We start from the raw sequence: 24,369 nt of genomic DNA, 5'->3' as shown, positions 1-24,369 counted from the left end.
TGTGTGTGTGTGTGTGTGTGTGTGTGTGTGTGTGTGTGATAAGAGCAGTGTTTTTTTTACTCCATTTTTCTCTGCCTGTATTGCAGGCATATTAGGCACACTGCTTTAGGCAGTCAGACAGCTACGCCAAGCAGGGAGACTGCCCTTGCTGGCCCTGATACAGGATAGAAGGACTATAGATGGATGGATGAGAGATAAATAAGTTTTCATTGTAAAACATTTGCAGATGATTAGCTGCCACATGTCTGCCTTTATCTAAAATTCCATTATATTTTTACATTATATACTGTCTTTTACTAGGGTGTTTGTGCTTAACAGAAGCATAACCTCAGTGTTTATTTATTAGTTTTTGTTTTTAGTAGCAATGATTAAAAACATACTCTGAGCACAGGTCAGTAGTCATTCAGTTGCATCCATCAGATTCCTGTTTGTCAGTTGAAATTCACAAAGGACAGAGAGTTGTCTTTTAAAAGGATACTTTTGAAGTCCCTGAGAGAGATCTATGTATGTCTGGGTTTGGGTTTTTGGGTTTTTTTTTTTTAACATAATATTGGTATAGTTACTGTTATGTTTTCCTTTATTTGAGGATGTCTTGTTTTTTTTGTCAGAAACCAAGCCAGGAGAATTTTTTAAACTGTCTGGGATTGTTACCAAAGCACAATTACTGTGGATTTTATGGAATGGTTTTGTCCTTTGGATCACTAGGGACAAACCAGAAGTTATCAAGACGAACATGACAAGCTATACAGGAAAAGCTATAAACAAGTAATTATAGACCTATGATTATCCATTCTATATATTGTTCAAATAGACAGCATTTAAAAAAAATATAGGAACACTTAAAACACATCACATCTGCATATTTCTTGTACATTTTTTTAATGTTTCGTTTATTTTCGTTAGGAAGATAACGCTCTTGCAAGGCCATTTACCTTTTTGTATAACAAATTGCTCTACATTATTTTTTTAGTTTTGCACGGTCAGCTAATTTAGATTTTATACACTGAATAAGAAATGTTTATACCATATAAAAGAGTCAGCAATTTTGTGTGAATGCAGTAGTCCTATGATGATTAATTTTTATTGAGTCATTGTTTAACATCAAAGCCTATAGGGACAAAGTATGCAGATTCAGTTCTTTCTTTTGACTTGCTGGTTGTACGAGACATAGAGTCAGACAACTTACTTCTTATCTGCCTAATTACTTTTATGACACACTCTAATGAATGTGTCCTTAAACCATGTGATATCCATACTTTTGGCTATTTTTACCTATTACAAAACAGGTTTCGCTTTTCTCAGTGATCTTTCTTCTTACATCTCAAACACCATAATGTGCTGTTTGCACCCATCCTTTAAATTACTGGCCATAATTGACTTTTGTCTTCAGAAGCAGGCTTGACTCTGCTTGACTACGATTCCACTGAAATCAGTAGTATCTGTCAGTTTGATGGGCACGTCCATAGCCTGTTGAAAAAAGTTTGAGCTTATAAGGCTCAGAAGCCATTAGCTTCTACTTTGTGCGTGCATTGTGGATAAACATGTGTTCTTTAATTAGACACCAATGGGAGACTAGCATGCAATACAAGCTGCACCTGGCACTGCTTTTACTGCTCTGGGATCAGTTTTGAGGTGGACATTGTGGAAAATAGAGCTAGTATTGACAAGTAAACAAGCACTCATGTTAACAGATAAAGTTTCTATTACTGATTACTCCTTTAGCAAGCTAGCTAGGAAAAACTCATTGATTGAGAAGGGACACGCTTACCAGAAGTTAAACAGGTGTAATTATAAAAACATAAATAACATAAAATAAATAAATAGTAAAGGATGACTTGGTGGTAGCCCTACTGTACGACAGACTGGTGACATATACAAGATGTGTAATAGGCTCAAGTCCCTGCTGTATGTGTGTGACACTTTAAATAAGAGCATGTTCTTTACTCTCAAAATTGCCATGAAAAAGTACATTCACTTTATATTCTCCAAATTCTCCTACATGAATTGTTTCCTAATGCAAAAGTAATTAAACAGATACTATGGAACACCCCATACATTTAAAATATGATGTAAGGCAAGAGGCTATACCTGAATTAATGCAATTTTATAAATGCAAGCCCTTATTCGGATAATTAGACCACCAAAATGGGACTTGAGGAAAAAAAGAGGCAAATTTACACATAGTTTAAAAGTATAATTATTTTATTGCACAAACCAGGTTTATTTGCTCTTTATCAGCAAATATGTTGGGATAAATGATCCTGTATCTGAGTTTATTCAGCTGTATCATGACACAGCCTCATTTGGGTTTTTTTGTCTAGAAGTGTGTTAGTCTGTGTGCTAAACTGTGACCTTTACTTGGTGGAGAGGCATGTCTTGCACTTTGTCTTTATCCATACTTGTAGGTATATACAACATGCCAGCAGATATCAGAGCAAAACTTAATAGATTTCCCACCCAGAGACCTTAGATAAATAGAGAATCTAAACATTCTATTGAAGCTGAGAACCATGACAGCCATGTAATTCCCTAAGCTGCCTGTGAAAGCCATAATATTCATATTTCTTCATAGCAATAAAACCATATTACCATATGAAGGCCATAGGATAATATTATTATCAGCCAGCTCTCTGAGTGCCTCTCTCTAGTGGCAAGGATCAGTTCAAAGCACAGCCCAAGGCATGTGTGCATGTGTGTAATAGAAATCATGTGTGTGTGTTTGTATATATGTGTGTGTTTGTCTCTGTGACTCAGGGTGTATGTGATCAGTTCCCTGAAGCGACAGCTGCATACCGAGCTCCTGAATGGAGAAAGCTTCTCTGTAATGACTACCAAGTGGCAAGCATGTCTCTCCCCTTTCTTTCTACGAACCATTTCCTGATATTTTGCGTTTACCTTTACCTCTCTCATCAGTGATTGCATGCTGATCAGCTTCCTTTCTCAATGTGCCTGATGTCCTCTTTTCTTTTACTCTTTCTGTCTTCTACTCTTTCAGTCTTCTCATTTGTGCTTTACTTTTACCTTTTACTTTTCTCCTGTAATAATATTACTCTCCAATCACCATAATCCTTAAATTAGAACTGCTTGGTACTGCTATCTGCAAATTGAGACACATCTTTCGCCACCAAACTTGTATAATACCTTGAAAAAGCAGACGAAAGAGGATGAGGAAATGAGGATAAGAACAAGGACAGGTAGGAGCAGATGGAAGAAAGCATGAGAGGAATCACGGAATGACAAAAAGAGTGAAAGAAAACAGATATATGGTAGATGATGGATAAAACCGTATATCAGTCCTTTTTTACTCAAAGGCCATGATATCAGAAACCTGCATTTTCATCCATAGGGAAATAGGTAGATGATTGTCTTCGTCACAGTTTCATGACTTTAGCTAAATCTTGATGCTTAAATCTTGCAGTTAGCTCTTTCCAAGTTGATAATTAATTTAGCAATGAGCATTTTCTAAAGAAACAAAAGATAATGTAGTTTAATAATGTCCTTTGCAGACAATGAACTCCCAGTGTGTCCATGTTGTAATCTGGGATCTTCCTTTCAGCATTGTGGTATCCAATCCAGTATACTATTCATTATAGTAATAATATATGGTAATCCATTTATATTTTTAGCTTGGGCTCCTGATTGTGAATGAATTCTTGTGGTTGATAGCGCACATATTTATATATTTGTTCTGGTTATAAATGAAACACTATGGAGGCGTGGCTTCTGTGACCATTATTTTTAGTTTAATGATGCTGGTGATTAGTACAAAATCCAGTAACTCTAAATTTTGGTTATTTCACTTTTCATAGGTCCCCAGTTTTGCTCCTTTTAATATGGCTATCCCTGTTCTAATGCCAAATTGCTTATACATCTTTGTATTCCCTTGATGGCAGAAGTCATGTTAATGTTGTTTCTGTCTTTTGCTATTGCATGATTAGCTTTTGGGGATGGAATTAGGGAGTAAGGGTAGAAATGATCCTACTCAGAAGTAGATGAGAGAGAAAGTTTGAAATGATACAATTTCACATTTTTAGTTTGTCAAAGCTACTGCGTCTCATTATTACAAGCTCCACTCCACCAGAAAATCCAAAGTAAGAATAAAAAGTTAATGACATATGCAGCCACATTGTCTAGTGTTTGAGTTTACACAGTGGACACTGTTTCTTAGCATAATGGTAAGTAAAAGTATAATAAGTTAAATGTGAATTAGAAATTTTTAATGCAATTAAATTACAAGTTAAAGTTGAGAATTATTAAGTAAGTAATTGAAGAATAGAGTAACAAAATGCTATTGGTGTTAAGTAGGTATAAAACTGAGAAACTATAGTGTGTGTGTGTGTGTGTGTGTGTGTGTGTGTGTGTGTGTGTGTGTGTGTGTGTGTGTGTGTGTGTGTGTGTATTACAATAAACCAGATGCCATGGTAGTATTACAGCACAACAAGCACTAATGCACTGTCCGGGCAGCCACAATCATCTCATTACATATTGTACTAACAGGAGAGAACCAAATGTTACAAAGGAGAGTCCAAGAACCATGCAAAGAAAAAAAGAGAGAAAAAAAAACAGAACAGAAAAACAAACAAACAAACAGAGGATGACTATCACATGATGAGAAAAAGAGATTAAAAAGTGAAATGTTAAGAGAAAGAAATAGAAACAGGACTCATGTAACCAAAATGCCATTAGCAAGTGTCTGTTACTTTCCCCAGCTCAGATTTGTGAAATCTATCTGTGTGTGTGTGTGTGTGTGTGTGTGTGTGTGTGTGTGTGTGTGTGTGTGTGTGTGTGTGTGTGTGAAAATAGAGGTTGGCCAGGACGTTGGGCGAAATCAGTTTACATGAAAGATGCTCAGTTGTCTGCAAACACTCAACATTTACTTAATACTGTCCAAACTATAGTGACAGTTGAAAAAAGTGAGAAAACCACCTTTAAATTAGAAGTTGTGCATTTAACTCCAACCAACCCATTTCAAAAAGCAACATCTTTATACCAGGGTCTGCCAGAAACTTCCCCAATCCCTCACCACCTCCTGGCAATCACCAGAGGGCCTCAGACCACTCTCTAGGCTTGTGTGACCGAGGCCTAATGGGTTAGAAAGAAGTCAATCCCATTCCTCTTGAGACTATAATAAAAAAAAGAACATATGTAGTTATGTTGGATAGATGGAGGGATGGATACATTTAGTTTAGGCAGAAAAAAACCCTGCCTAACTAACTTCCTATCTAACTTGTTTGATTATGAAGTTTCTTTACATTTCACAGACAAACAGTTAGATAAAAGAAATGCATCTAAAGTATCTAATTGAGAAATAACACCTGACAATGGAGCTTTTCAATGAAACTACATTCCCTACACTTGATATAACCTTGAGCTTTAGTGACACAGAAAAAGGAGGTGATCAGAAATGCCTCAGTCTTGCCACAACATAACACAGCAACCTGTGATGGTTTTCAGAAAGATCATTTTTAATGTGCTGTATGGCTGTATTTGAAGCTTGGAGTCATGTGGTACATTTAACTTGCACAGTGCAGCAGGCATTGTGTGTGTATGTATGTATATATGTATCATCATAGTCACTGTTCCCAGGGGGGCATTTGCTTTCAACATATCCGGTACTTTGACAGATTTGAATTACCTGTCAGAGGACAGGTGTCTTACCTTTGAAGAGACAGTTCATCTCAGCCAACTGAAATTCCTTCAGTTCTGTAAATTACTACATATTTCTTAAAGCTTATTAAACTGAAGTTAAGACCCTCTTACTGAACTCATTTGATCATTAGCATCAGAAATATAATGTCTGCACATGTAATGATCACTTACTAATGGAAAATGTGAATGCTTTCATGATTATCACTTTGAAAAGAAAGTACTCTACTGGACACAGCCCTCAAAACTGTACTGTTACTAGAAGGCCTAGGATGTTCAGGATGACAGTACAGTAGGACTCAAATAAATGCACAATGATCTCTCTGTGCTCCCTGGGAGACTCATGTGTCCTTCAAAGACCAGAAATTAATCATTAAAGACTCATTCACTCAGTAACTATAAGTTCAATAAAATATTATGATTGAAGTCTGCAGACTGCAATATGAATCCAAGCTGTGCCAAGACTATATGAAACTTGAAAATGTGGTTGCACTTCCTGGTTGAACAATGCATGTGACCTATTCGCATCAGCTCCAAGTTGAGTTTATTCAAGTGTCACTAAAATGGTCTACAAAGGAAAAAGTACATATCTATAGAATACTGTAGAAACGTAAAAATTTAAGCGTAGAAATTTTACCTCCTAATACTCTAACTCTTTCACGGCATGCATCTTTAATTTCTCTTTGCTATTTGGGCTGATTGGGACCTGATGAATATAAAAACAAAGAATTCTGAGAAAAATGAGATCCACATATGTGGACATTTGTTTTAAAGCAGTGGCAGTATAATGTCCTCGTAAGTGGACATCAGGCCCTCGTAGAGCAAAACCTATTGTTTTGGTCTAGACAAAATGTGATGTCCACATATGTCGACGCCAGCTCCTAGGTGGTTAATAAAACTTCTGGATAGAAAAGTATTAAAATGACTCTTGTGGCAGACTCTGGCAGAGTGTGGAGTAACGGCTGAGTGTAAAAAAAAAAAGGCTGAAAAATACGTTTAAAAGAAAAACAGTGAAATAAATTTTTTTGTCGTTTCATTCAAATTAAAACCTTGCATTTTGAAATAGTAATCTGAGGACTTAGCAATTACAAAATTAACTACTACAGTAGATCGTTAGCTCCCGGACTCAGTGTAGAATAAGCTAATTTTCCCAAATTATTATTCAAGACATTAATTTGTCACAGAACTTTTAATAAAATTAAAACAAATTTAATTGGAAATTGTTTTTTTAATTCCTTTTTTCAAGGAAATAACACATGTGACATTCTAGCTGAGGCAGCTGCTGCCCTGGCAAGGAGAAGAACTAGAACACATTTTCCAACTCATTTCAGAGAGTGAACAGAACAGTTCATGGGCTACAATAATAGTGATGCCCACGGAGGAAGTGTCTCATTCATCTCTTGTTCTCCTCCATGGGAAGGTCTGGGTCAGCTACAGAGCAGCACAACAGGGCCATCAGGAATTCAGTTTCTCCCTTTGGTAGGGCGGATCCTTGCTATACAGAGGTTGCGCCCTCGTCCCTCAACCTGTCTGTCTGTCTGTCTGTCTGTCTGTCTGTCTGTCTGTCTGTATAGATAGATAGATAGATAGATAGATAGATAGATAGATAGATAGATAGATAGATAGATAGATAGATAGATAGATAGATAGATAGATAGATAGATAGATAGATCGACTGTCTTCATAAAAGGCAGCAGAATTTTAATTTCAGTCTTTAATCAAAGAACCCATTTAAATAACACATTTAAACCCAGCTGGGGCTCTAATAGTTTAACTGATTAACTGCATTTTTTTTTGTTTCAATACTCTGGAAACTGCCAAACTCTTATATGCACTTTGTGATTCAAAACAAGCATTTTTCCTCCACTATATATCTTTTCATCAAGGTTTTACTAACTGTTAAATGACATGTGATTTTGTATCAGATGAAAAAGAAAGCAAGCTTGGTTGTGCGAAGAGGGACTCTAGAGGGAATCTGGATATACTTTAGGGGGTACCTCAAACTGATAAGAAGCGATAAAATATTATTTTGTTAAAAAGGTTGGGATTGATTCTCTGATTGATCTTTAGTTGTTTTGAAAAATAAATAATGCAAATAGTATCTCATACACAAATAAACAGTGGACCACTGCACTGCTCGTGTACTTTGAATGCCACACAAGTACAAGCTCTCTTTTTTTCTGTCTTTTACTCTCATTCTATGACTCTCTCTCCCCCACGTTCACCCTTTCTGACGGCAACACTCCAGATTCATTACTTGTGAGATCTCCAGACCAATCTTGTACTTTCTCACAGCCCCCATACACACACTCTCACTACACCCCCACAAGCATAACACACACATACACACACACGTTCTTCCCACCTCCTCACTGTTACCATCTATGTGTCATTGGCTGTTGCTTAGCTACAGGCCCCCACCAAGTTATTTGCAGCCAATGAAAGCTTTGCCTTCAACGCTGGTTTTGACACATAACCCATTCTGGAGGAGCACTTTGTTTTTGCTATAGCTTTATCTCTTTCCATTGCTCTTGCCACAGTTTTCACCTATCCTTCATTCACTTTCTTTCATGCCTTTCTGTGCCTTGATTTTAGCTTTCGGCTTTTAGTTTTACCTTTTTACTTTACTTTGTTCTTTCGCTTGATTCAGTGGGAAGAAAGCATAATGGGTTTTTATTACTGAGGAGGTGACATGAGAAAAGACAAATAGGTGTATATGAGGTGCAGTTTTGTTGCAGTGACAGCTGACATATTGCTGACGTGAAGGTGTAAAGTGTGCACTTTTGCCATCAATCATTGTAGTATTATACAGAGATTAAGCACAGGAAAGCATTGCACAATGACGTGTTAATGGTGAGTACAGATGAGTTTGTTAGTAACCCAGTTTTCTCAATAGAGCAAAGTTCGCAGAAAGTTGATTCTGTTCATCTGGACGTAGCGTTTTTAGATACTAGGTCCAGATGAACAGAATGAGCTTTTTGAGATTTCCCCACCTGGGTGATTGAGCATGCTTCAAGACAAAAACATGAAACACACACCAAAGGGCATCTGAGCACACACACATGCACGCTCATACACATACACACATATACATGCACATACATTTCTGTGGTTACACAGGACGCCACAAAGGCATGCACTTATGTACATGAACACTTATGCACTTATGAGCTGTAATGGAAGTATTTTTCTACTGTCTATAGTAAACACTATAGTAAAGAGTGCATGCTTATACGCCCTTAAATAGATCCTTAAGCAAAATTACATGTGTTAATTATTCAAACAGACATTCAACTGCACTATAAGCAGTCAGTAAGCACATGTGCAGAGGCACACATGCGCATGTTCATGCTTTAGCACACACACAGTACATTACACACACAAGATGCTCTCCAGTGATTCTGCAAGAATACTGACAGGGTAATCCATCTCCATTGCATGGTGCAGCGTACTCTAGGAAAGCATGGTGGACACAGGATAAGTGCAGGGCCTGAAACACAGTATAAGTGAGCATACAAGCTTCGGCAGACATATGTGCACACAGGCACAAACCCACTATTATTGGCATAAATTGATACTTTGCAGATATTGACTGATCCACGGGGAAAGCTAAAGGCTAGGCCTGAAACGCTGATTGTGGGTGACTCTGCTGTAAAGGATGTACAAAGCATGTGCGGTAAGAACACTAAAGTCCTCTGCTTTCCTAACGATATGGTCAACATCCTGAAGGAGAGAATTCCTCAAATTGCAGATGAATATCCAACTGTGACAAACATTGCCCTGCATACAGGGTCAAACAATGTGTCCAAACAACAATCGGAGGTTCTGAAACGGGACTTTACTGGATTATTAAACACTGTAAACTCTCTGAATGCAGCTGTATTCATCAGTGGGCCTGTACCGCCGGTCAGAGGAGGAGACGAGAGATTCAGCAGGCTGTTTACACTGAATAAATGGCTTATATCAGCATGTGCTGACCACTCAGTGCATTTTATCAACAACTTTAATATTTTTTGGGAACGCAGGCATCTGTTTAAAGCAAATGGATTTAATTTTAACAAGTCAGGGGTGAAACTGTTCACCTCCAACTTGTTTTATTCCATACGTCATCCATCTGTGCCTGGAGCCAAGGCTGAGATAAACGAGGAGTTATCTCATAAAGAGGAACAAACAGTACTCCAAGAACAGACAAAGCCCAGCAGAAACCTTGAGGAGGAGCTCCATCTGCCCCCACCCGGGAAGAGCCTCAGAAAGGAGAGACATCTGAGGCAAGAAGAGGCAAGAAGAGGGGTCCCTATTTGCCTCCAACTCTCTCAACAACACCAACGACCAGGACCAGGAACTTCCCCAGTCCCCCAAACCCCTGACAGGCCATCACCCCCATCACCCTCCTCCCCCTCCCTTTCTCCCTCCTCCCCACACCTGAAATTCACTGAAGAGATGATGGAGCGGGTCAATGCTGGGCTCAGATCTACCCCCCGGCCCAATCCCTCTTTGTCCCCCATAAACCCCCCACCAAAGCAGCCAAAGGTTCGCCACCGAGCCCCACCCTCAACAGAGCAATCGAAGTCACATTGCCCAGCCTCGCCCCCCTTAGTTCCTCCTTACCACCTTCATGCTTTGTCTCCGCAGTCTGATATGTGATGTGTGGAGGGTCCGGGCTGCGAGGATTATGGCAGTGGTGACTTTTCCCAGAAGAAGCTGGGACCCTGTTTACTAGAAGGTTTTAAAATTTCTGTACTTTTAGGTGACAGAAGGAGACATGTGGCCTGGTCAAAACACAGAGAGCTGCACTCTAAAAGATCTTTAAATATAGTAAACATACCTTGTGTGCCACAGACTGCTCCCAAACACGAGGGGACAAGTAATACCTCTAAAACACTTAAGTTGGCTTTATTAAACATTAGATCTCTAGCTGGGAAAACATTTTTAATTAATGATTTAATCACTGAGCACAGCCTTGATTTTATGTTTTTAACTGAAACTTGGTTGGACCAAAATAACAGTGGAGCTGTTCTCATCGAGACGACCCCTCCTAACTACAGTTTTATCAGTGAGGCCAGGGTGAGCAGGAGAGGAGGAGGGGTTGCTGTCTTATTTAATGAATCATTTCAATGTAAGCAGCTATCTCCTGGAAGTTTTCAGTCTTTTGAATATGTGGCTTTACAGCTGAAGGCCCCATCCAAAGTTGTGTTTCTTAATGTTTACAGGCCTCCCAAATACTGCACAGACTTTTTTAATGACCTCAGTGAACTGCTGTCTGTGATCTGTGTTGATTTCGACTGTGTAATTATTGTTGGGGATTTTAACATCCATGTGGACAACCCTCAGGACAAAGGGACTAAAGACCTGAGTAACACTCTGGGCAACTTTGGGCTGACTCAGCATGTAACAGAGGCCACACATAATAGAGGACACACTCTCGACCTACTGATCTCCAAGAGCCTGAGCATTTCAAACATTACTGTGTCTGATGTGGGCTTATCTGATCATTACTGTGTTTTCTTTGAAAGTAAAATCTCAGCCCACACAAATATATCAACAGCAGTGATCACAAAACGGTGTATAACTGAAGACAGTAGTGAGATCTTTAACCAGGTCTTCCCATTAACACCTGACCTGTCCAAAGGTTCAGTCAATGAGCTCGTCAATAGCTTTAATGCAAAAATGTTAAATGTAATGGACACTATTGCTCCCATTAAGGTGAAGGTTATCTCTGGAAGGAAAAAGTCTCCATGGAGAAACTCCACACTAGTGAAAAATGAAAAAAGAGAGTGTAGGAAAGCTGAGCGCAGATGGAGAAAAACAAACCTCCAGGTTCATTATGACATCTATAAAGAGAAACTTCACAATTATAATTTACAACTGAGGAGTGCAAGAAGGTCCTACTTCTCTGACATCATCACTAAAAACAGCCATAATGCTCGGGTCTTATTTTCTACAGTTGACAGGCTAACAAACCCTCCTGTGCCAGTGGCAGCTGAACTTCATTCAACCATGGCCTGCAATGACTTTGCCAAATTCTTCACAGACAAAATCCAAAAGATTAGACAAGCAGTTGGTACATCAACAGCAGATCCAGGATATGTACTGTGTCCACCGAAAAACTGTTTAAACACCATCAAACAGTTTCACCCGATTAACAGCAAAGACCTGGAGGACATCTTAGGTCAACTGAACTCCTCCTCTTGCTGTTTAGATGTCCTGCCAACAAGTTTTTTCAAAAAGGTCTCAAAGACTTTAGAGTCAGACCTGTTACAGATCGTCAACTTTTCCTTAATGTCAGGTGTGTTTCCAGAACCACTAAAAACTGCTGTAATCAAACCTATACTGAAAAAGGACAATCTTGACAAGACACAAATGAAAAACTACAGGCCGATCTCAAATCTCCCATTTTTAAGTAAGATCATTGAAAAAGCAGTTTCTCAACAGCTCAATTACTTCTTAAAACAGAATAACTGCTACGATGCCTTCCAGTCAGGTTTTAGACAGAACCACAGCACTGAAACCACTCTGACAAAAGTGTTTAATGACATATGTCTGAACACAGACAGTGGAAAAATGTCAGTCCTAGTTTTACTGGATCTCAGTGCAGCATTTGATACAGTTGACCACAACATATTACTCAAACGACTGGAGAACTGGGCAGGTCTTTCAGGAACTGTACTAAACTGGTTCAAAACATACTTAGAAAACAGGAAATACTTTGTATCAATAGGTAACTTCACATCTGAGCAGACAAGTATCACATGTGGAGTTCCCCAAGGTTCCATCTTGGGACCCCCTCTGTTTAACATTTACATGCTCCCACTGGCACAGATTATAAAGAACAACAAAATAAACTACCACAGCTATGCAGATGACACACAAATATATATCACAATGTCACCAGGAGACCGAGGCCCTGTACAGGCTCTTGGTAAATGCATTGAGGAAATTAATGACTGGTTGTGCCACAATTTTCTCCAACTAAACAAAAACAAAACTGAAGTAATAGTCTTTGGCGCCAAAGAAAAACGATTACAGGTCACCAGAGAACTTCAATCTATACATCTAAAAACCACAAACCAGGCGAGAAATTTGGGTGTAGTGATGGATGCAAAACACAATAAGACAATAACAAAATCAGCTTACTATCACCTCAAGAATATTTCAAGGATAAAAGATCTGATGTCTCAACAAGACCTGGAAAAACTAGTCCATGCATTCATTTTTAGTAGGCTTGATTACTGTAACAGCATCTTTACAGGTCTACCTAAAAAATCAGTCAGACAACTACAGCTCATTCAGAACTCTGCTGCTCGAGTCCTCACTAAGACCAAAAAAGTGGACCACATCAGTCCAGCTCTGAGGTCTTTACACTGGCTGCCTGTCCGTCAGAGGATAGACTTTAAAATTCTGATGCTGGCCTATAAAGCTCTGAATGGTTTAGGACCAAAATACATCAGTGACCTCCTGACCCAGTATGAACCTTCCAGATCCCTCAGGTCATCTGGATCCGGTCTTTTATCAGTTCCCAGAGTCAGAACCAGACACGGAGAAGCTGCATTCAGCTTTTATGCTCCTTATATCTGGAACAAACTCCCAGAAAGCCTCAGATCAGCTGAAACACTCAGTTTATTTAAATCCAGGTTGAAGACTCACCTATTCTCAGCTGCATTTGAATAAAGCACCAAATCCACACTTTTAAGCTTAAATTTCAAAACTTACACTAACTACTGATCTTATCTATTTCTGATTTTATCTGTTTTGATTTTATATACTGTTTTGTTTGTTTGTTAAGCTTAAATTTCAAAACTTACATTAACTACTGATTTTATCTACTGTTCTGATTTTATGTGTTTTGATTTTATATACTGTTTTGTTTGTTTGTTTGTTTGTTAAGTGGGTTTAGAGCTCTGGGTAGCTCCCCAGCTGGGTCTAGACTGGATCTAGAGAGTATTTTAAATTCAGGGAATTTAAAATAGAAAGTAGCTCGTCCACAGAAGGACTGGTAGCTCCCCTTACGATAAGGGTTCAGATCGCGCGAACAGGTGTGGGATTAGAGCTCTGGGTAGCTCCCCAACTGGGTCTAGACTGGGTCTAGAGAGTATTTTAAATTCAGGGAATTTAAAATAGAAAGTAGCTCGTCCACAGAAGGACTGGTAGCTCCCCTTACGATAAGGGTTCAGATCGCGCGAACAGGTGTGAAATGTGTGTGTTTAGTTAGTTTGTTTGTTTGCTTGTTTTAATCAATTTTAAATCATGCTTTTTATTTGTTTTTGTTTCTAATGTCTCTGTAAAGCACTTTGAATCACCTTGTTGTTGAATTGTGCTATACAAATAAATTTGCCTTGCCTTGCCTTGCAGTGGATTTTTTATTCTGGTTAATACAAAATTGAGGATTGTCCAAAGGAACAGATGTGGTGATGGTGGTGTTGATGTAGTGGCGATATACGAAAGGTCACACATGGGTTCCATCTATGTTTGTGGCAAAAGCATGACCTATAGAGTACAGTGAAGAATAAAGATTTCAAAAACCACTCACCTGTTTTGAATAATAAGGAGTTATTGTTTGGCGATTTTCAAAGCATTTTCATTCACGTGGTATTCCAGCAGTGAATTTTTGTTAATTCGCCTCTAAAAAACTTGGTGATTCAGCGGACTATATTGCACCATACAAATTTTAATGGCGTTGTCTTCCTGTCTTGCATATACAAAGTCTGCAAGATATATTCATACAGTATATCATTTTTTATGTGTTACTTCGGCAGGAATGAGCCTTACTGATTGCGAGATCAAACGTTGCCAGTTGGAGTAAAATTCATCACCTGAGGCCCTCATATTAAATGAGATTCTTTTGAAATTCATAAGGATATGACATCATATCACCAGGACTTAGCTAGAGGCTAGGACAGGGGCTGCCATTATAAAGATATCTTTCAATGGGCATTTAAGAGAAGAGTGAGATGACATTTGCTTACCCAGAAGTTACAATCAGACCTTACTTTGTTAAGCCAGTGAAAGCAAACTTGGGGCCTGAATCGGTGCACATTTCAGAAAATTCAGTTATAAATTCAGATATATTTTTTAAAAGTCATTATTTTACTCTCACTGGGGTGTTATGGGGCATGTGAGTCAAGTCACCAGGTGACTATGAGTATTTTGAAGAGTAAGCTGTTTTTGGAAATGTTTTTTAATGCTTAAATGGAGATTTTAAATCTGTAGATGACTTAAAGGGGACATGAAATGCAACACATGTAAAGGCTAATTTACACCACTGAGCCCTGCTCTCAAAAATTGACCTAGATCTAAAACTGTCTGTGAAGCTGGATTTAAGAAATAAGTTAAAAAAAAAGACATCCCTACTTTTTGCCCCCCAGTGGCCTTAATCCTCTTCCATAGATTCCCAACTGCTCCTGTAAGAAACTTTGTTATATTTGTGATGTCATGTACATATAGTAGGCTGTTATGTTGTAAACTGTCTCGATGTTCTTGGGAAGAGAAAGATTATTTTATTACCTGTCCTGATAGCATCAGCTGATTGCACTACTTGGTACACTCCAGTGAACCACCTGGCTCAAACAGGCTCTTCGAGTGCAGCTAGCCAAACAGTAACAGTCAATTACTGCTAACGAGACAGACAGTGAAAGTGGACGGTATATCCTAGGGCTGCTCAATTAATCGAATTTTAATCAAGATTACGATCTGGGCTTTCAACGATCATTAAAATTGACTGAGCCGATTATTAGCCCCTCCCTCATTTATCCGCGACACCTTAAAGGCCGGTCCTTGAAAATATTGTCGGGCATAAACCAGTCTGTGGCGCAAAAAAGGTTGGAGACCACTGATTAAGAGGACCCGAGGGAAGCTCGGAAAGCTAAGCAGAAGTTATTTGGAGAGGAGAGTGACTGCTGTTGGTTGAAAAGAGAGGTAAAAAAAACTTCAGTGGTGTTGCACACTATTTTATATTATTTTTTAAAGTCATTGTTAAATAAATATCGTCAAATAATCAAGATCTCAATTTCAGTGAAAATAATCGTGATTATCATTTTTGCCATAATCGAGCAGCCCTAGTATATCCTCAGTTTCTTAACATAAAACTCAACCAGGGGCAGCCCAAATCTGACCTGATTTTAAGGTTTAGTGCCCTTATTTCTCTCTGAGTTATTGATTCTGTCACTAGCTAGCTAACATAAACTAACGTAAGTCTATCAGCCGCAACCAACCAACCACATGATATCATGTTCTGACAGAAGATGGTGATAAAATGTTTTTAAAACGTTAGCTTTAAGCAGTGTTTGGGAGTAACGGAATACATGTACTGCTGTTACGTATTTAAAATACAAAATATGAGTAACTGTATTCCGTTACAGTTACCGTTTAAATGGGTGGTATTTAGAATACAGTTACTTTGTTGAAATAAATGGATTACACGGCGGTCTTTTCCTGTTTCATATGTTAGGCTGTCCCCCTCTCTATTTTTGGTAATTCCGGTGGAAACTCAAACAAAACAAGCGTTGAGAGGCTCTAATGCCTGTGTCTCAATCTCGTGGCCCATGTCACCTCACTTGCAGGCCGCATAATGACGTGAAGAAATATTTTAAAAAATTAGTCAAAAAATTATGTATTATAAAGGCAATAGTCAGAGTGTTACAGGCATAGCCCTAAAGAATGTAGCCTCATGGGCAGTGTAGTCCGTGCTGCAGCGAGAATGGACTGCCATACCAGTTTTGTGTCTGTGAGCACAAGGGAGGGAGAAAAAGGAAATGTACGAGCTGTCACCGAGCAGAAACAGGAGATGGAAGCATGTAAATATAATAATAACCACTGCAACCAAGAAGAGTGGAGTGTCTGAGGAGCCCAGTTGTAAGTAAGGTATTAAGACCTGACTGTACACTGTGTTTGTGTTTTCGTCCGAAACAATAAGTTCCGTTGGAGCAGTCTTTCAACGCCTCTCTCTGTGTCTCGCAAGCAAAGTTGACCCAGACAACAAAGTAAAGCTAGTTTTCGGCAACGACCCTGACACAGAAACTGACGTATTAGCCAGAGGTCCCTTTACTATGGTTCGGAGCCGTGGACCTGTTTTATATACACGCCGAATAGTTTTCTATACAAGATCGCTGCAAAAAGTGCAGCCTTACCTAATGTCCACCTACTGTTACTCATTTTATATTTAGATTTAAAAATCTAAATTAGACAGAACTAAACCTTTATCTTGAGCATTTTTGCATCATCACTTCATTCCCTGCTCATTCACAGTATCATTCTTTTTATCTGACAACTAGCTTTTTATTCATTTTCATTTCTGTTATGTTTATTTATACCTGTGGTGCTTTCTGATGTTTCTCGCCTGCTGATTTTTGCTCTCCCTCTTTCTTTTTCCATTATGTGTGTCTGTAGTAATATGCGTTGCAAATTGCTTCAGATGGGACTGTAATAACACTGCTCTCTTAGTTCTCAAATCTCACAACTAATCCATTTCTGCTTGTGTGACCTTTAGTAAATTCTGCTTTGTGATGTCACATCCTTGATATTTACAATGTGAATGCTGTAAATATTGTTTTTCTTTTGTTTTCCATTTTGCTGTAAATGCATTATGTTCACTGGGTTTGGAGTACTTTGATCATGTCTTGTTCTTTCCGACTGAAGAGCACAGGCTTAATCGGAGGACACAAGGGACCACGAGGGGCTGTCATCACAGCGAGCGTCAATATGACCTGTGAAGATTTTTGTTTTTTAGGGGGTTTTCTTCTCAGAAATTGGGGATTTTTTCCCCAGTGTGCATTGCTAATTACCGCTTCCTTCAGATCTCTCCAGTATAAGTGAAGTCTAAACACTCCAAAGCAATTCTGCTAGTGTGTTTGAATGTCTTGCTTTTTTTTTGCACAGAGTAGAAATCCCTGTTTTTTTTCTGCTACAATATCTGGCCTAAACACACTGAAAAATACCCTGTCTGGGAGCAGCTGATTGATTCCCTATTGCTAAGGAGAGATCATACTGTCAAGCAAAACAAAGAAACTCAGTGTGTTTGTGTCTTACTTTGCAAAAACATACAAATTCACAGTGTTTTTCTGGTAGTTTTTACAATTGCTTGTAAAAAAAAAGCTGTAGTGTAATTATCTCAGAATGATGCTGGGTGCAATTAGGTGTTGTTTTTAAGCGCTGACATTTCTGGTGATATGAAGAAATTTACCAGATTTTGTTGATTTGACATCCAGTATAACAGGTTGTTTAAGGAAAAAGATTTAAATCAGTTAAGGATATTTATGTGGCACTTTTATTTAACTTTATGGCCCTATGACATTTATGCTTTTTAGATACTTTTTAGACCTTTTGTTAGCCAAAGAGGCATTTATGAATATCTGGCACATGTAACACTGATGGGTCTTGATAACATGTACACTATCTATAATTAACACATACATTATGAACACCTATGTCAATAAAGTGCTCTTGTCTGTATTATCCATCCATTCAAGGTCACACAGGGGTGTTAAAATCCATTCCAGTTGTCATTGAAGAAGCAAGGTAAACCCTGTACAGATGGCCAGTTGATCATAGGGCACAAAATATTATTGCTTGTTAAATGTTATTGCTGCTGTAGGCAAATGCTACTAAAGCATCCAGTGCCACTTCACTCCCATCCCCTGACAGATCTGACCAAAGCACCAAAGTGTGTTCTTCTTGTTAAACAGTAAAACACTTTGGCAAATGGGGCTATGGGGACACTGCAGGACTGCTTTGTGGACACAGGCTAAAGTGCACCACATCGAGAAGACGTTCACAGTTTGACTGAAGGACAGAGGATGAAGGAATATATCAAATTTTGTGAATACACCATTTTACCAGCCACAACTACTTTGTGAACAATAAGCAATGGATCACTTTTGACCTGAAAGAAATGCTTAATTGAAAGTTAAAAGCCTTCAGGTCTGGGCACAGGGATGAACTAAAGAGAGAGGAGCATGACCTAAGGGTGAAACTGAGAAAAGGAGGTGATTCTTACAAAACAGCATGAAGGATGTGTTGAATGTAATGAAGAAAATCATTGGTTTTAAAGTAGCAGGCAGCCAGTGGGTAGCCTGGAGCGAGCAAATGAACTATACACAATACAGTTCCAACAGGTTCAGCTCACAGCCATTTGTGGCTTCCTTCATCATGCACCCTGGTGTCTACACACCTTCACTACCTTCACTGATTTGGCGCTTATCTCCTTCTTCCTGTCAAACGAACTCTGTGGATCAGCCCCATAACAATATCTGATAAACATCTGAATTGACTGTGAAACAGCTGGAGAAATCAAACCAGAAGAAAGCTGCTGTTATTGAGAGAAGAGACAGAGAAAGTCAGTAAAATTATCTCCCTCTCATGAATTACTCGCTGTCTGACAGATAGGTTGCAGTATGTGAGACTGGGCAGTGACTAGAGATGGCACGCTACCACTTTTCTATGTCTGATACCGATATCATAAATTTGGATATCTGCCGATACCGATATGAATATGATATAGTGTTTTTTTAATCAATAAAACTGTTTTTTTAATATATTGCTGCATTTTGTATAAGTTCATACTCAAGTTTAAATAAACAACAACACTAAAGCTATTCTGTTATACCTGTGTGTAAAAAATACACTGCACCCAAAATATTTCATAGTTCAGCAATACTGATCAATCTAATAAACTTAAACCTACACCATCCTCCCTATTCTGGTATTTTAAAGAGTACTTAGCAGAAATATTAAGCAACCTAACTAATAGGGTTGCAAACTCCCAGCAAAAAAAAAAAATAGGGAACCACCCCCCACCCTCCACCTCATAACGCTTAATCAACGTAATCAACTTTAAGTTGATGCAGTGTGGGGAAAAAAATGCACAGAAATAAATTATTTTTCAAGAATAATTAAATAGATTCAACTTCTTTCTTCAACAGAATTGCAGACAGCACAGATGGTGCCTTCCCAAAGGAAAAAGTACTATAGCTTACTAGGGTATATTAGACTTAACAGTTACAATATACAGTAATGGACTTCTATACAATTTACATCAGATTAAAACTTTGGGTGTAAGATACAGATAATTATTTATTAAAAGCTAGACATTTTAAATGAGAATAAGAAAGAAAAGTATGTCTTTGTGCCCCCCTTTTCCCTGTTCGTGCCCTATCGGCCCCCTTGGCTAAACTTTGCTAGATCCGCCCCTGCACAGTTACCAGCCATCAGCTGCGTAGAAAAAGATCCTGGTGTAGAAAGTAATATTAAATAAATTCTAACAACAGCTTATCAAGCTTAAACGTGCTGCTATTCAGCCGCTGGTTTCCTCTTTCTGGTGCGAAGTGAGCAATAAACAAACAAGAGAGACGGACTCGCGACAGAAAAGCCGATCAGCTGATCATTGATCAGTTTCACGATTGAAGTAGCAGCAAGTAGAAGCAGTCGCTCCATATATCGGTTGTTAAGCTTAAGCTGTTTTACTTCTCTCTGGGATAAATTCATCGGAGATGAAATGCTGGTTTGGTAGCGAGGCTATAAATACACACAGCCGCTCTATCACGTGAGCTCACTGCTCCAACGTGCTACGGTTATGAGCCAAGTTACGCCGTGTCGCAAGTTTTGTGAGGTGCTTTTTTGATATTTAATGGATCGGATTACATTTTTTTATTTTTATCCGATATCCGATCCAGTAATTCACGTCAGTATCGGACTGATACCGATAGGTAATATCGGATCAGTCCATCTCTAGCAGTGACATGTCTGATTTGGTGGTGTGCAGTACAGGAACTCCACAAGTGACTGTCCCCATTCCTATTCAGCTTCCGAGCCTCCAAATTTCAGTTGTGTATGTCTGTTCTGGAACACAGAATGTTGATGTTGACATCTTGGAGGAATACAAGTGGCCTTGCATTATTATCAACAACAGACTAAACTGGAAAACCAGCACAGAGGCTCTACGAGCAGAATTTTTCTTTCTGGAGGAAGATGAGATCCTTCAAATTACACAGCAAAATATTGGAGATTGCCTGTCAGTCAGTTGTGGCGAGTGCAGTGTGCTTTGCTGCGGTCTGCTGGTGGAGCAGCATCAGACACCAAAAGACTGAATAAACTGATGATAAAGGCCTGGTCTGTGAGTGGTTGTAAACTGCAAAGTATTATGGTGGAGACCAGATTTTTGAGCATTTCCCGACCAGGTGTTCTGAAATAAGACCAACAAAACAAAGAAAATAAAAATGGAAATCAACTAGAATCACTTCTGATCTGTTTTACTTAGCAAAAGCAGATTTTTTTGTGTTAATTTTGTGTTTGTCCCTAAATTTCTCCATTTACTGTTTCAGCTGGTTCTGACCAGTAGCTTAACAAACCATTAGCAGAGCATTTTTATTGTATTTCAAATTATTGCCAGCAATTATAATGGCCCAATCTAAGTGGCAGCAAATACACACAGCTTGCATTTGTTTCTGTGGTGTTATTAGTTCTTTACAGACAAACAGGCATGGCTGTAAGTAAGGGTGGGTGACTCATCACCAGCATCCCCACTGAATTCCACATAAAGCAAAAAACATATATCCATAATTGAATCGCCTGAAACCCCCATAGTCTGGATGAGTGAGAAAACCAAGTGAGGTATATCTAAATGTTCAAAGTGTAGCAGTTATTACACTGAAGATACGTTATGAATACATAGGATCTGGATGAGTGGGTTAAGGACATGAAGGATTCATGGAAAATAAACACATTAAAGAGGCATTACAATAAAATGGAAAGAGCCCCTTTTCACATATGGGATTCATTCAGTCACTTTTACAATAGTGTTTCTCACAGCTTGATCAGTCTTCAGACAAAGCCTATTGTGAGGACCATTTTCAAAATTTAGGCCTCTTTTCAATTGTCAAGAAAGTACCCCGAGGCACACAGGCTCAGCAAGGGACGTCTCTTTTGTATAGTGAATATGTAAAATGTACCATCCGTGGTTATTTTAATCTTATTGCCAATAAAAAAAGAGCTAGTGAGATGTATTAGAGCGATCAAATGCTTTTTTGTGGCTACCCATTATTATGAATGGACACATTCAGAATTGTTAAGTGTTGAAAGTGGTATGTAGATAAAGACAGATACATTATTGTCATGATTTTTAAGGAAAAGTCACCATGGTGTCCATTCAAGCAATGGCAGTGGTGAGAGGTAAGCAACATTACTATAACTGTTAAACCTGTGATGAAAATTTGGTAGGAAGTGAGACATGTTTAAAAGAACCATGTGGGAAACCCAATTTTTTGCCCCAGGAATTGTAGAAACTGCATTTAAACTTTAGGCTTCTAATCAAGATCTGTATCATCCAAACTCAGCTGATATCATATCATTTGAAGGAAGGAGACATACAATCAATCTGGATAGGGAAAAAAGATACATTTGATACAGTTTAAAAATTAAATACTTCAAACATCTTGAAATAAAAATAATAATAATAACAATGTCAGAGTTTAGATTCTGTCTGCCACAGAGTACACATGAGATAAATTAAGGCAATATGTATAAGGAAACTGAAGTCCCAGCAAGAGAATGAAAATTTCCTTTTGCTGTAACTCATAGTCAGAATACGAATACATGATTCAGATTAACACATTACAATTGTTAAAGGCAAACTTTGTGTAGCTTCAGCCAATTTAAATCACTGTTCTTATGTTTCATATTCTCAAACATGAACTGATAGAGAATTGTTTTTTTTCATTTTTTCTTAATTTTTGTAAACTTGTTTTTGAAGTATGATGATTGCTATGTTTTGACTTGGGTTCTACCCCTTTGTTAAACAGAATAGAATTAATATATTGAATGACAAGCAGCTAGAGCATAGTGGGCTGCAGAGTGACAGAGTAAGACTTGTAACATCACATTTTGCACATTACTGAAGAGCTTCATGTGATGCATTCATCTTGGTTTGTAGTTGAAGTAATGGAGCGAGTTAAGTGTGAAGAGAAAATGAAATATAAGGCTCGATGACAGAAAAATCTGAATAATGTGTTGCATGAAGGAAATGTGAGGGAGGTACAGTAGAATCTTACTGTGATAAACAAACGCTCTGTCAGCTGCTATGATGAGTTGAGAAACCATACTTAGCAAACAGGTACATCTTAGGCCTCTGAATGTTCTTATGTATATCAGATATAACAACATCATCCTGTTGTCTAGCAACCACCTATCAGTGGGTTAAAATGACTCACCTTTAGCATTTGTGGACCTATAACACCTTATAAAAGCATTGTGTTATTTAATTGGATGACATCAAATTTATATACCTTATAAAAAATGTATTATGTTCTAATCTATATTAGAGATGGACCGATCCGATATTACGTATCGGTATCGGTCCGATACTGACCTAAATTACTGGATCGGATATCGGAGAAAAATAAAAAATGTAATCCGATCCATTAAATATCACGAAAGCACCTCACAAAACTTGCCTCAGAACGTTAGCACGTCGGAGCAGTATGCATCACCTGATAGAGCGGCTGTGGCATGCGGGACCTGTCGGTGGTCTGGATAGCATTTGGAGCTTCGCTAGCAACCCGGCATTTCATCTCCGACAAAGTTATCCCGAGAGAAGTAAAGCAAGTGTGTAAGTCCATCTCTGAATGTTTGTAAAGCATTCCTGCGTTAAGCTTAACAAACGATATATGGAGCGACTGCCTCTTCTTGCTGCTACTTCAATCATGAAACTGCTTAACGATCAGCTGATCGGCTTTTCTGTCTGGAGTCCGTGTCTCTTGTTTGCTTTTGGCCCACTTTGCACCAGAAAGAGGAAACCAGCGGCTGAACAACAGCAGCACGTTTAAGCTTGATCAGCTGTTGTTAGAATGTATTTAATATTACTTTCTACTCGAGGATCTTTTTCTACGTAGCTGACGCTGGTAACTGTGCAGGGGTGGATCTAGCAAAGTTTAGCCAGGGGGGCCGATAGGGCATTAACAGGGAAAAGGGGGCACAAAGACATACTTTTCTTTCTTATTCTCATTTAAAATGTCTAGCTTTTAATAAATAATTATTTGACACCCAAAGTTTTAATTTGATGTAAAATGAATAGAAGTCAATTACTGTATATAGTGACTATTAAGTCTAATATATATATACCCTAGTAAGCTATAGTACTTTTTCCTTTGGGAAGGTACCATATGTGCAGTCTGCAATTTTGTTGAAGAAAGATGTTGAATCTATTTAATATTTCTTGAAAAATAATTGATTTCTGTGCATTTTTTTCACACTGCATCAAATTAAGGTTGATTACGTCGATTAAGCATCATGAGGTGGAGCGTGAGGGGTGGTTCCCTATTTTTTTATTTTTTTATTTTTGTTGTTGCTGGGAGTTGGAACCCTACAACAACAATCTTTATTTATAGAGCACATTTAAAAGCCTTGGGCATACCAAAGTGCTTTACATAAAACAATAAAAGGTTCAAACATTGATAACGGATAAATAAAAATAACGAGTTATTAGCTATTAGTTAGGTTGCTTAATATTTATGCTAAGTACTCTTTAAAATACCAGAATAGGGAGGATGGTGTAGGTTTAAGTTTATTAGATTGATCAGTATTGCTGAACTATGAAATATTTTTTTTTGCATACAGGTATAACAGAATAGCTTTAGTGTAGTTGTTGTTTTAAACTTGAGTATGAACTTATACAAAATGCAGCAAGATATTTAAAAAACAGTTTTGTTGATTAAAAAACACTATACTTCTTCTGCTCAC

At 38.3% G+C, this 24,369-nt stretch overlaps 1 protein-coding gene across 3 annotated transcripts in view; it reads left to right on the top strand.

The window, feature by feature from the left end:
- Positions 1-24,369, top strand: part of zgc:172282 (leucine-rich repeat and fibronectin type III domain-containing protein 1-like protein) — a 207,829-nt gene that overhangs the window by 91,497 nt on the left and 91,963 nt on the right. The window lies entirely within an intron of this gene.

The sequence above is a fragment of the Maylandia zebra genome, linkage group LG14 (assembly GCF_041146795.1).
Source record: "Maylandia zebra isolate NMK-2024a linkage group LG14, Mzebra_GT3a, whole genome shotgun sequence".
Taxonomy (NCBI): domain Eukaryota; kingdom Metazoa; phylum Chordata; class Actinopteri; order Cichliformes; family Cichlidae; genus Maylandia; species Maylandia zebra.
This window is presented reverse-complemented; position numbering and strand designations above follow the sequence as displayed.